Genomic DNA, 12,716 nt, shown 5'->3' on the forward strand with positions numbered 1-12,716 from the left:
GGTTTAAGGAAGGATTTCATAGCCAACTACATTTCCCAGGTCCTCAACTAATAAAGACTAAACTGGAAAAAATCATGTTCTCACCTAAAATGAGATATGGCAGAGCCCTGGGAATAAGGCAGGGATGTGGAGGGCCAGTCCCTGCCTGGCTCATCCCACTGCAGAGATGCAGACTCGGTGCCTGCAAGTCACTTTGTGTTTTATTAATGTCTGAGCTCAAGTGGCTGGTGGCAGTCAGGGAAGGCTTCCAGGAAGAGGCAGGACTAGAGCCAAGGCTCATGTGCAGGGTTGACTTGGAAAAGGAGAAGACATTCCAGGCAAGTCTTAGAAATAATGAGGAAGCCAATTGGAATGAAGTGCCTATTTAATTTTTACAGCTGATTTATATTTAAATTAGCTCTACTCAAACACACCAACTTAGCATAATTTGCTCTAAATCATAAACATATACAAAAATCAAACATATAAATGTGTGTATATATAAAATCTCCTGTAGATCTGTGTAGAGATAGTCCATTATTTTACACATTATATAAATGTTTACATGCATTTCAAGGACCCTTTTCTGACCAGGTGAAACAGTGACTATTCAAGGACTGATATACAAGCCTATATATGCAAGAGGTTTTAGTAACAGAAAACATAATTTTTAGGGTACATGTAAGAAGAATCTCCATTCCTAACTGGCGATTTGTGCCCAGTGTGATCTGTTCAAATTCAAGGTCCAAATCCGGGCATTTTTAAACAATTTAAGGTTCTGTGTTTTGCAATCTCTAAAGCACCAATACATGCATGTATGTTTTTACCTTAAACATGACATAAACTTTGTTGTTTAACAGGCTAGGAAGCGACAGAAGATTGGCAGAAGACCATGACTGCCAAGCTTGGGATGGAGAGGTGATCCTGATGGCCTGGGATGTGTGTGGAACCTACCATCCTCTTCTCATGACAAAGGTCCAGAAGTACCTCCCCGGGTGCTGGAGTCTAGGGTGAGAGGGCAGAAGTTGGAGCTGGAACTGACAACTCCTGAGTGGTAACTGAGGTCAGGACATAATGGTCATGGATGTGCCTGGAGCAGAAGCAGCCTGGCATTTTCACTTTCATGCTTCTGGTGGACAAGGTGATAGAGGATGAGGACAAATAAAGCAAGGTCTGGAGAAGAACTGCCTTCTGGAACCATATAGAGTGTCTTAAGCTATTCCAAGTCCTGCCAGGTTCAGTGAAAAACTCACTGTTCTCTTCACCCTTGAGGTTATACAGCTCACTCTAAATTTGTCTCCACTGTATCCTGGTAGACTTAGGGCAGATATGAGTATAGCTACTTGACATGATTAAGATGGTATCCAGCCTCAAGGGACTTTTTGGATTCACAGAGGGCCTTCTGACTGGCAAAAAGATGAAATGGTAGCTATTATTATTTCTGTTTCTAGAAATATTTCTATATTTGGTCACAATAGACTGTTTAGAGATTTGGTACCTAACAAGGCATAGCTAGCAACTTCCTATTTCCCCTCCTAAATATCATATATAATAAACAAAGTAAACAGAAAAAAAGTCATAAATTCCATTTTCAGTAAAACTAGAAAAGAGATGTAATCTGTAGCTTTAAACAATATAGCAGAAACCACCCAGATGGAAGTAAAATGTCCAGATAGGCCAGTAAAAAATATCAAAAATATGTTTCTGATATCTGAAGGACTCCTCCTGAGGTGACAGATCAACATTTCCTGCTCAGCAGGCACTAAGGGACCTGAAGAAAGGATGGGGCACAGATCAAGTAGATGCTACACAGGTAGAAAAATGAGTAAGAAAGCAGGAAAAGAGTGTAATGGCCTAGGGGCAGCAGGTCTCAGAAAATGCTCATAGCATTGTTCTTTCGGTCGGTAAGAAGCACTCCAAAGTGTAACTTTAGTAAAGCAAGAACAGTGGAGATAGCTGATGAGAGAAACCCTCTTAGGGCTTGTCTATTTCAGCCAAACAGAAAAGAAACAGAGCAGCCATCTTAGCAGGAAGCCATCTATCACTGGTAACACTCAAGTAAGTGCTTTGGGACTGTGGGGGCTAGAGAATAAACAGGTTTCACCCCCTCCACCCCTAGGACTCCTTTTTGAACAGCTAAGCCATTAAACTCTTAACTTATTCTAATAATATTTTTTAAAGATGCTGACATGTAGATATTCTTCTTGTTCAGTCGCTCATTGGTGTCTGACTCTTTGAGACCCCCATGGACTGCAGCACACCAGGATTCCCTGTCCTTCACCATCTCCTGGAGCTTGCTTAAACTCATGTCCATTGAGTCGATGATGCCATCCAACCATCACATCCTCTTCTCCTCCTGCCTTCTATCTTTCCCAGCATCAGGGTCTTTCCCACTGAGTCAGCTATTTGCATCATGTGGCTAAAGTACTGGAGATTCAGCTTCAGCATCAGTCTTTCCTATGAATATTCAGGACTGATTTCCTTTAGGATTGACTGGTTTGATCTCCATGCAGTCCACTCCATCTCTTATCCAACACCATGGTTTGAAAGCATTAAATCTTCAGCTCTCACATTCATACATGACTACTGGGAAAAAAAAATGTAGCTTTGACTATACTGACCTTTCTCAGTAAAGTAATGTCTCTGCTTTTTAATACACTGTCTAGGTTTGTCATAGCTTTTCATCCAAGGAGCAAGAGTCTTTCAATTACATGGCTGCAGTCACCATCCACAGTGACTTTGGAGCCCAACAAAATAGTCTCTCACTGTTTCACCATCTATATGCCATGAAGTGATGGGACTGGATGCCATGATCTTCGTTTTTTGAATGTTGAGTTTTAAACCAGCTTTTTCACTCTCCTCTTTTACCTTCATCAAGAGGCTCTTTCATTCATCTGTGCTTTCTGCCATAAGGGTGGTGTCACCTGCGTATCTGAGGTTATTGATATTTCTCCCGGCATCTTGATTTCAGCTCGTGCTTCTTCCAGACCAGCATTTCTCATGATGTACTCTTCATGTAAGCTAAATAAGCTGAGTGACATTATACAGCCTTCACGTCCGTACTCGTTTCCCAGTTTCGAACCAGTCCATCGTTTTCTGTCTGGTTCTAACTGTTGCTTTTTGATCTGCATACAGGTTTCTCAGGAGGCAAGTAAGGTGGTCTGGTATCCCCATCTCTTGAAGAATTTTCCGTAGTTTGTTGTGATTCACACAGTCAAATGTTTTAGTGTAGTCAATGAATCAGAAGTAGATGTTTTCTAGAATTCTATTGCTTTTTCTATGATCCAGCAGATGTTGGCAATTTGACCTCTGGTTCCTCTGCCTTTTCTAAATCCAGCTTGTACATCTGGAATTTCTTGATTCATGTACTATTGAAGCCTAGCTTGGAGGACTTTGAGCATGACCTTGCTAACATGTGAAATGAGCACAATTGTATGGAAGTTTGAGCACTACTTGGCATTGCCCTTCTTTGGGAATGGAATGAAAACTGACCTTTTCCAGTTCTGTGGCCACTGCTGAGTTTCCCAAATTTGCTGGCATTGCCTGCAGCACTTTCACAGCATCATCTTTTAGGATTTGAAATAGCTCAACTGGAATTCCATCACCTCCACTAGCTTTGTTTGCAGTAATGCTTCCTAAGGCCCACTTGACTTCACTCTCCAGAATGTCTGGCTTTAGATGAGTGATCTCGCCATTATGGTTATCGGTCATGAAGATCTTTTTTGTATATTTCTTCTATATATTCTTGCCACCTCTTCTTAATATCTTCTGCTTCTGTTAGGTCCATACTATTTCTGTCCTTTATTGTGCCCATCTTTGCATGAAATGTTCCCTTGGTATATCTAATTTTCTTGAAGAGATCTCTAGTCTTTCCCATTCTGTTGTTTTCTTGTATTTCTTTGCATTGTTCACTCAAAAAGGCTTTCTTATCCCTTCTTTCTCTTCTTTGGAACTCTGCACTCAGATGGACATATCTTCCCTTTTCTCCTTTGCCTTTCGCTTCTCTTCTTTTCTCTGCTATTTGTAAAGCCTTCTCAGACAACCATTTTGCCTTTTTGCATTTCTTTTTCTTGGGATGGTTTTGATCATTGCCTCCTGTACAGTGTTATGAACCTCCGTCCATAGTTCTTCAGGCACTCTAATAGATTTATTCCCTTGAATCTGTTTGTCAACTTCCACTGTATAATTGTAAGGGATTTGATTTAGGTCATAACTAAATGGCCTAGTGGTTTTCCCTACTTTCTTCAAATTTAAGTCTGAATTTTGCAATAAGGAGTTCATGATCTGAGCCACAGTCAGCTCCCAGTCTTGTTTTTACTGACTGTATAGAATATACATCTTTGACTGCAAGGAATATAATCAATCTGATTTTGGCATTGACCTTCTAGTGATGTCCATGTGTAGAGTCTTCTCTTGTGTTGTTGGAAGAGGGTGTTTGCTATGACCAGTGTGTTATCTTGGCAAAACTGTTAGCTTTTGCCCTGCTTCATTTTGTACTCCAAGGTCATTATACTCCAAGGTCAATCTTGCCTATTACACCAGGTATCTCTTGACTTCCTACTTTTGCATTCCAGTCCCCTATAATGAAAAGGACATCTTTTGGGGGTGTTAGTTCTAAAAGAACTTGTAGGTCTTTATAAAACCATTCAACTTCAGCTTCTTCAGCATTAGTGGTTGGGGTACAGACTTGCATTACTGTTGTGTTTGAGGTTGCCCCAGTACTATATTTTGGATTCTCTTGTTGACTATGAGGGCTATTCTATTTCTTCTAAGGAATTCTTGCCCACAGTAGTAGATATAAAGGTCATCTGAATTAAATTCACCCATTCTGGTCCATTTTAGTTCACTGATTCCTAAAATGTCAATGTTTACTCTTGCCATCTCCTGTTTGACCACTTCCAATTTACCTTGATTCATGGACCTAACATTCCAGGTTCCTATGCAGTATTGTTCTTTACAGCATTGGACTTTACTTTCACCACCAGACACATCCACAACTAGGCATTGTTTCTGCTTTGGCTCAGCCTTTTCAGCCCTTCTGGAGCTATTTCTCTGCTCTTCTCCAGTAGTATATCAGACACCTACTGACCTGGAGAGCTCATCTTTCAGTGTCATATCTTTTTGCCTTTTCATACTATTCATGAAGTTCTTAAGGCAAGAATGCTGAAGCGGTTTGCCATTCCCTTCTCCAGTGGACCACGTTTTGTCAGAACTCTCCCCCACGACCCATCTGTCTTAGGTGGCCCTACCTGGCATGGCTCATAGTTTCATTGCATTAGACAAGGCTGTGATCCATGTGATCAGTTTGGTTAGTTTTCTGTGATTGTGGTTTTCATTCTGTCTCCCCGCTGATGGATGAGGATAAGACGTTTGTGGAAGCTTCCTGATGGGAGGGACTGGCTATGGGGAGAACTGGGTCATGCTCTGGTGGGCAAGGCCATGCTCAGTAAATCTTTAATCCAATTTTCTGCTGACAGGTGGGGCTGTGTTCCCTTCCTGTAGTTTGGCATGAGGTCAAACTATGGTAAGGGTAATGGCAACCTCTTCCAAAAGGACTTATGCCAGCATGTTGATATTATATATATGTATAATATGTGCTTTCCATATATGTATTATTTCATAAAAATTACGGAAAAGAGCAACAAAACAAAGCTTACCACAGAACACTCAGCATAAAAATGGAAACGGTGAAAATATGTATAACACCATGAATTAAGATAAAACAATTACGTTTATGAAGAAAGACAATAAAACAATATTCAAGGACTCAGAGAAGAGATGAAGAGACAACAGATGAGACAGCCTGTGAACATTCAGGTCCCAGGCAAGTAGAAAGACCAACCAGAATCATCATAAAAATGAAGCTGAATTGGAAGAAGCACAGGGGAGGACACTGAGGGAAACTCAGTAAGAGAGAAGGATGCTAAAATGAAAAGACTAAACAACATGAAAAGGACATAAGAAATTACAGAGGATTTGAGAGCAAATTACAGCTACAGAAAGGAGGCAAGGGAAATCCTACATGTGCATAATTGGAGCCTCTGAAGACACAAAAGAAAACAATGGAAGAGGATATATGTTTAAAATATAATTCATTAAACCACTCATAAAATAAAAGAAGAATTGCATCTACATATTGAAAAGGCACAGCATGAGCCAGGGAAAATCAGCCTAGAATAGTGGACTCAGACATTAAAATCTTTCCTAATGAAGTTTGCTGTTGTTTAGTCGCTAAGTCGTGTCTGACTCTTTTGCAACTGCATGGACTAGCCCACCAGACTTCTCTATCCATGGGATTTTCTGGGCGAGAATACTGGGGTAGGCCATTTCCTTCTCCACAGGGTCTTCCCAACCCAGGGATAGAACCTGTGTCTCCTGCGTTGCGAGCAGAATCTTTGCCTCTGAGCCACCAGGGAAGCCCATCCTAATGAAGTTACTAGATTGTGAAAAGCAAATAAATGGTGACTTAGTAGCAGAAAAGATGACCAAGAAACTTATGAAAGATAAAAGAAATAAGTCTGCCTGCAGATTTCAGAACAGCAATATTCAAAGTCAGAATTCAGTGGAGCAATATGCATAAGACAGTCAAGAAAAGAAAATTGAACCAGGCTTTATATCCACCTGAGTTACCATCCAGGAATAAATACTACAGAAAACTAGTTTTGAACCTTCAGTGACTTGGGGGATATTGTTTGCATGAGCCCTTCAGAGGAGCTATGAGAGCATGCACTGTGGCCAACCGTAGAGATGACTTGGGAAATCCATTTACTTGTGAAGGAACAAAGATGGAGATGAGCGTGAAATGTAAGAATGCAGATGCTACATGCCCTGATAATGCAGAAATGATACAACTACAAAAAAAAAAAAAAAGCAGAGGAGGGAGGAAGGAAAAAGATACAGGTAGATCAAATTTCCTGATTTCCTCTTTGGGTCATAAAAGCATCAAAAGATGACAAATCAAATATAAGAAGAGTGAATATATTTCACAGAACAAAGACAAGGTCTAAGAGAATAATTATATTAACAATCATCAAGTGATAGAAGAAGGGGAGGAGATGTGAAAAGAAGGGAAGGAACAAAGAGAAAGAATATTAATTTTCCTGACTTTTAAAGGGATAATATCCCCAAGTATCAGAAGAATTATACATGTACCTGTCCTCCCACAAACAAATAAAATAGAGCATAAAGTGAAAAGGAAAACAAAAAAATAACAGAGTTGATAGGACCAAACAATTTTTTATATCAGTAAATCTAAATGGGTCAAAATTCATCTCTTGAAAGAATAATATTTTAATTTCAAACTAGGTCACAGAGAAAAACCTAACTCCATATGGAATGCAAGAATCATAAGAACTGCCAAGCAATTCAGAAAGGTTGCTGGATACTTTGACTCCAGAATTCCCCTTTGGGACTAGAATCTCCAATTATGAACATTCCATGCATTTGAAGTAACGTGTATAAGGCTATATGCTACAGGATTATTTGAAATAGCAAAAGGCCGAAAATAATTCAGATGTGTATGGTTAAATCCACTATAGAACATCTGTCTAATGGAAAACTATACAGCTATTTGTATGATATGCCAGAATCTCTGACATACATTAAGTAAAAAAGCAAAGTGCAGAATAGAGTGTATTATGTCTACTACTATGTCTCTGTTAAAGGAGGGGAAAAGAGTCTGTATTTGTGTTTACTTCTGTATGCATCAAGAACTCCTCAAAGATATGCAGAAAACTAATCATAATGGCCTCCATTTTGGGGGAAGATGGGGGAATGGGAGGAAGGACTCCTGTTCTCCTTTTCATACTTTCCAGCTGTGATGTGAATGCTGCTGCTAAGTCGCGTCAGTCGTGTATGATTCTGTGCGACCCCATAGACGGCAGCCCACCAGGCTTCTCCGTCCTTGGGGTTTCCCAGGCAATAGTACTGGAGTGGGGTGCCATTGCCTTCTCCGGTGATGTGAATGCACGCCTCTTCAAAAAATGCAGCTCTGTTTTCTCAGTCTGTCTGTCTCCCTGTTCCCCACTCACTCAGTTGGGTCCTCAGTGCTGGGCTCAAGGTGAACACCACACAGTGCTGGTTGATGTTTGCTGAGAGAATGAACAAATGCAGTGCAGGGCAGTAGCCCCTAGGTGGGATAAAGCTCCAGGGATAGGACGTCGAGAGGCCCATGAGCTATGTAACTCAGGACAGTGTATGCCCCTCCTTCCATTCTAATGCCACCTGCTAATGTTTGTCTTTTTAATCCAAAGGGGAAAAATAATCCCTAAACACCTATTTTTTAATCAACTTGATCTGTGTGCTGTTCACCATCCTGCCTTGTGACCTTGGGCAGGTCTAAATTCAATTTCAGCACTCTCTGAGCCATACGCGTGGGGGTGGGGGATGCGAGATGATTAAGACATGGCCCTTGCCTGGTGTTCAGGCTCCCCTCTCCTTATTTGTAAAAGGACAACGTTTTCCCCTCACTGAGTCAGTGGAATTTTAACGACAAAGACCTTTCTCCCAGAATGGTCTCTGCTAGAGAACCAAGGCTCAGCACAAATGTGTTCCTGTGTGGGATCCTCTCTTCCACCCACCCAGGAAGGTGCAACCATCCCTTCATGGGATGTCCCCAGAGCCCTATACTTATAATTCTGCTTTTCTGTGCTTTGCAATAACCTATTGTCCCTTCTGGACTCTGAGCCAATGCAGCAAGGATTCTGCAACAGTCACATCTATACTTACTCCCAGTTTCCAGCAGAGTATCTGGTCAAAGGTGGGCATTGTACATATTTGCAGAAGGCACAACGGAAGTAATCTGAATACTCTGAGCTAAGTGAAAACACTATTTCCATCACCACAGAAGCATCAAGAATAAACATGGTAAACAGATCAAATAAAAGAATACATTTCAGGATAAGGGGAGAATTATAACCACCACCAAGACGAATGACTTCTAGCCAAAAGATGACTGGACTTGGAGGGGGGAAGGGATGGGAGAGATACGATACATGGGTGCCTGACTCTATGATGTTGACTAAATATAAAGACACACTATCTTAGTGACGCCTCAGGGAGCCTGGGAGGGTGATCCTATGCCCGCCTCCCCCGACACTTCGTATTTGAGAATGCCAAGATCTAGAAGTAGGAAAGGGCAACCTGCTCCAGTATTCTTGCCTGGAAAATTTCATGGACAGAGGAGCCTGGCGGGCTATAGTCCATGAGGTCACCGAGTTGAACATGACTTAGTGACTGAGCGCACAAACACACTCAAGACAGGTTGAGGCCTTGCCCATTCTTGCCTGCTTTCCATGCAACACACATGTAAAGGCCAAAGCTGGCATTTAAACCCAGGACCAAATGATTCTAGTTTCTGCTGTTTACTCCACCCATGCTGATTCACTTACGGGAAGGCTGGGCTGATTCTTCCACTGCAGATATCATTTTGACTTCCCCTGCCCAAGGAAAGAAATTACCAGAAAGCCTGGTAACTCTGAGTTCAGGGTTCCATAGTCTGAAGTCTGGCTCACGGGCTTACAGATTGGCACTACCCATTCTGTAAATACCTCAGCCAGCCTGGCAGAAGCTGGGGGTCCCTGGGATCTCACTGTCCTACTTCTTTGCACATTGTGATGGAAGGATGCAGGAAGGACACCACACATCTGGCTTGTTTCAGCACTGGCTTCTCATTTCTGTCTGGATAGTCACCACTAAGTAATTTAGTTTATCTGTGTCTCCGTGAGCTTATTTGGAAACCATGGAATACTGCTTACAGAAAATTAAGCTTCGTTTTCTTTAAGCATTCAGCCAATAGTACAGGCAGAAGATGGTGATCTGGAGGTAACTGGCTTATGCATATGTAAACATGATACATTTAGCAAATTATGTAGACTTCACACTTCAGAGCATTGACGAAAACAAAGGTACCTTCCAAGGAAGCTTTAGTGCAATAGAGCCGTTCTGAAAGGAATAGAGTTATTGGTTTTTAAGAATAGCTCAACTCAGATACAAATGGAAAATAATGATTTACACTGTGGAGCAGGGGGTGAGCATAAGCAGAATTTGAACAGGTCTAATTTGAAGTGGTGTTAAGGTGTCTCTAAGGACTTTGAAAGAATTATGGCCCATAACGTGCTTTGAGATTGAATTCATGGTGTGATGAGGTTGTACATTTCAAACTCAATTCCACTGTGACTCCTCACGTTTCACACAATTTCCCAGCATATGTTTTTCTCCTTGAGCCTAGAGAAAGAATTCTAGATGTACCTTTAGCTAAAAAACAACTGCAATAGTTAAAGCATGCCTTAAATCCATTATTTTTTCTATTCTCCACTAAGACTTGTTGCCTAAGTCCTTTCTAGTATCTCATCAGTAATTAATTGCACTGAAAATTTAATTGTAAATATCACTCCACGAAGGGCAATCTTACAAGTCAACACTGAATTTCAGAACTCTTGGACAGGGCAGGTCAGAGTGCCTGAACGCGAGGGTTTCCAACCGGTAGATCAAAGTGGAGGTGCTGTGTGTGTCCGCAGGCACTTCATCCAAGGGACCCACTAACTTGCAGGGCCTGAATGGCCCACCGTTGACCCTAAGAGAGGGGGCATCAGGGCAGCTCAGTTGCATTACTGTCATCAATACTAACCCCACTAGTAATAATATGTTCCAAGAGCTGCCATATATTAAATATCTACTATTGCCAAGAACCATGCTAGCACTTTGCCTTCAGTTAACCCTTGTAATAACTCATCAAAATCATTACTGTTACTCCTCTTTTACTGATAGAAATAGTTAAGGAAGTTAAGTGACTTCTTCTCTGGCTTATGATATGACAGGTACTATACATGCAAATAGTATCTCACTGAATCATGATCCCAACTCAACAAGGTGGGGAGTTTCATTGATATCCATTTGCCAGGCTGTGAACCAGAAGGAAGTTACACTGCATTGCAGGTCAAGCTAAAAGAGGACAGAGCCAGCAGTCACATTCAGGTCACAGACACAGCCATGTGTGTCCCACTGTGTGCTGCATCTGTACCATTTGAAAAGAGGTCCCTATTGCTGGAAAAAGAGGAGGAGCAGGAGAAGGAGCACCCTGGGCAAGAAGTCACAGTGGTCTCTGGTACCCAGTTCTCCTCCTCCCACCCTGCCTTCCCCCACAGCATCCTCCCAAACACACACACACTCCACCCCCATTCCAAATGATAGACTTCTAAATGCTCACAAGAATTCTTTGAGGAAGGTACTATTATCATATAATTTTATAGCTGTGGAGACTGAGGCTTGGAGAAGTTACATCAGCCACTCAAATTCAGACACCTGTTAAGCAGCAGGGGCAGGGACTGCACCAAGGCTGTCTGACTCTGATCCTGTACTCCTGGCTAGGCTGCAAAAGAGTTAGTCTAATTATTAGAGGCATGGTACTGATGACCCAAGAGTTGGTTCTAATTAGGACTCTGTCTCAGGATAAAGAATGCACACTGAAAATTATGACCCTTTAACAAATTTTATATGAGACTTAAGTAAAGCAAGCACAGATGGCTACAAAGATTTAGTTGTATTCTTACAAATAACTATAATGGTATCCACAAACACAGACACACACACACACAACCTAGAAACAAATGTCTAATAATAAGGATTAAATTATGGTTCACAAATATGCTAGAAAACCTAGAAGCTATCATAAAGTATGACAAGAAGGATATTATGACATACAAAATGTTTATATTAAGTAAAAGGATTGATCCCACTTTTGTAACACAGAATACATAGCATGGACATGTAGTGAATGAGAGAGACAGATGGACAAATAGGCAAAGAGTCAGAGTTGGGAAAATATAAAATAAAAGGCTACAAATAAGTCTGTTTTATGGGAGGATTCTGTATTGTGTTTCCATCTTTTGCCTGTTGATGTTGTCTAATTGTTAATAATTAACAAATACCCATTATTTTGTGAGGTTTAAAATGTTTTGTAGGCCTAAGATAAAAACAGTCCACTGAGGCTCAGAAAAGATTGCTGGAAACCAGATAGCATTTACCAGAGTTTGGAGTGCATAGATATTTCAAGAAATGAGTTTCATAGATAAATTCATTTGGCAAACATTCTACTTATCTTTCATGACTTGCAGTGCAGAGTCTCATGTTAAGATGCAGGAAGAATCAGGGTTCCTTACTGCATACTATGCTACAAAGCTACAGTCATCAAAGCAATATGGTACTGGCACAAAAACAGAACTATATACATCAATGGAACAGGAAAGTCCAGAGATGAGCCCATGCACTTATGGGGAACCAATCTGTGGCTAAGGCAAGAATATATTATGGAGAAAAGACAGTCTCTTCAATAAGTGGTGCTGGGAAAACTAGACAGCTATATGTGAAAGAATGAATAGTATGTGAAAGAATGAAAAGTAGAATACTTCCTAACACCACACATTAAAAAAAAAAAAAAAAAAAAACTTAAGATGGATTAAAGACCTAAATGTAAGGCTGAAAACTATAAAAAGAAGAAACACAGGTAGAACACTCCTTGACATAAATCCCAGCAAGATCTTTTATAATCCACCTTCTAAAGTAATGAAAATAAAACCAAAAATAAACAAATGGGACCTGGTTAAACCTAAAACCTTTTGCATAACAAAGGAAGGGGCTTCCCAGGTGGTGCAGTGGTAAGAATCTGCCTGCCAGTGCAGGAGACGAGGAGATACAGGTTCGATCCCTGGATTGATCCTACTTCAAAATCCCATGGAGAA

General features: G+C 40.9%; 2 protein-coding genes across 8 annotated transcripts in view; one reads left to right on the plus strand and one right to left on the minus strand.

Annotated features, from left to right (window-relative positions):
* Nucleotides 1-1,554, plus strand: part of LOC145510158 (uncharacterized) — a 735,177-nt gene extending 733,623 nt beyond the window's left edge. Inside the window, exon 11 of the mRNA XM_081500643.1 lies at nt 840-1,554. The gene's annotated coding sequence lies outside the window, so the exon portion shown is untranslated. The remainder of the gene's footprint in view (nt 1-839) is intronic.
* SPOCK1 (SPARC (osteonectin), cwcv and kazal like domains proteoglycan 1) overlaps nt 1-12,716 on the minus strand; it is a 653,451-nt gene that overhangs the window by 40,191 nt on the left and 600,544 nt on the right. The gene's annotated exons all lie outside the window — the stretch shown is intronic.

This window comes from Giraffa tippelskirchi, chromosome 6 (genome assembly GCF_054371585.1).
Source record: "Giraffa tippelskirchi isolate mGirTip1 chromosome 6, T2T-mGirTip1v1.2.pri, whole genome shotgun sequence".
In the NCBI taxonomy this organism is placed as follows: domain Eukaryota; kingdom Metazoa; phylum Chordata; class Mammalia; order Artiodactyla; family Giraffidae; genus Giraffa; species Giraffa tippelskirchi.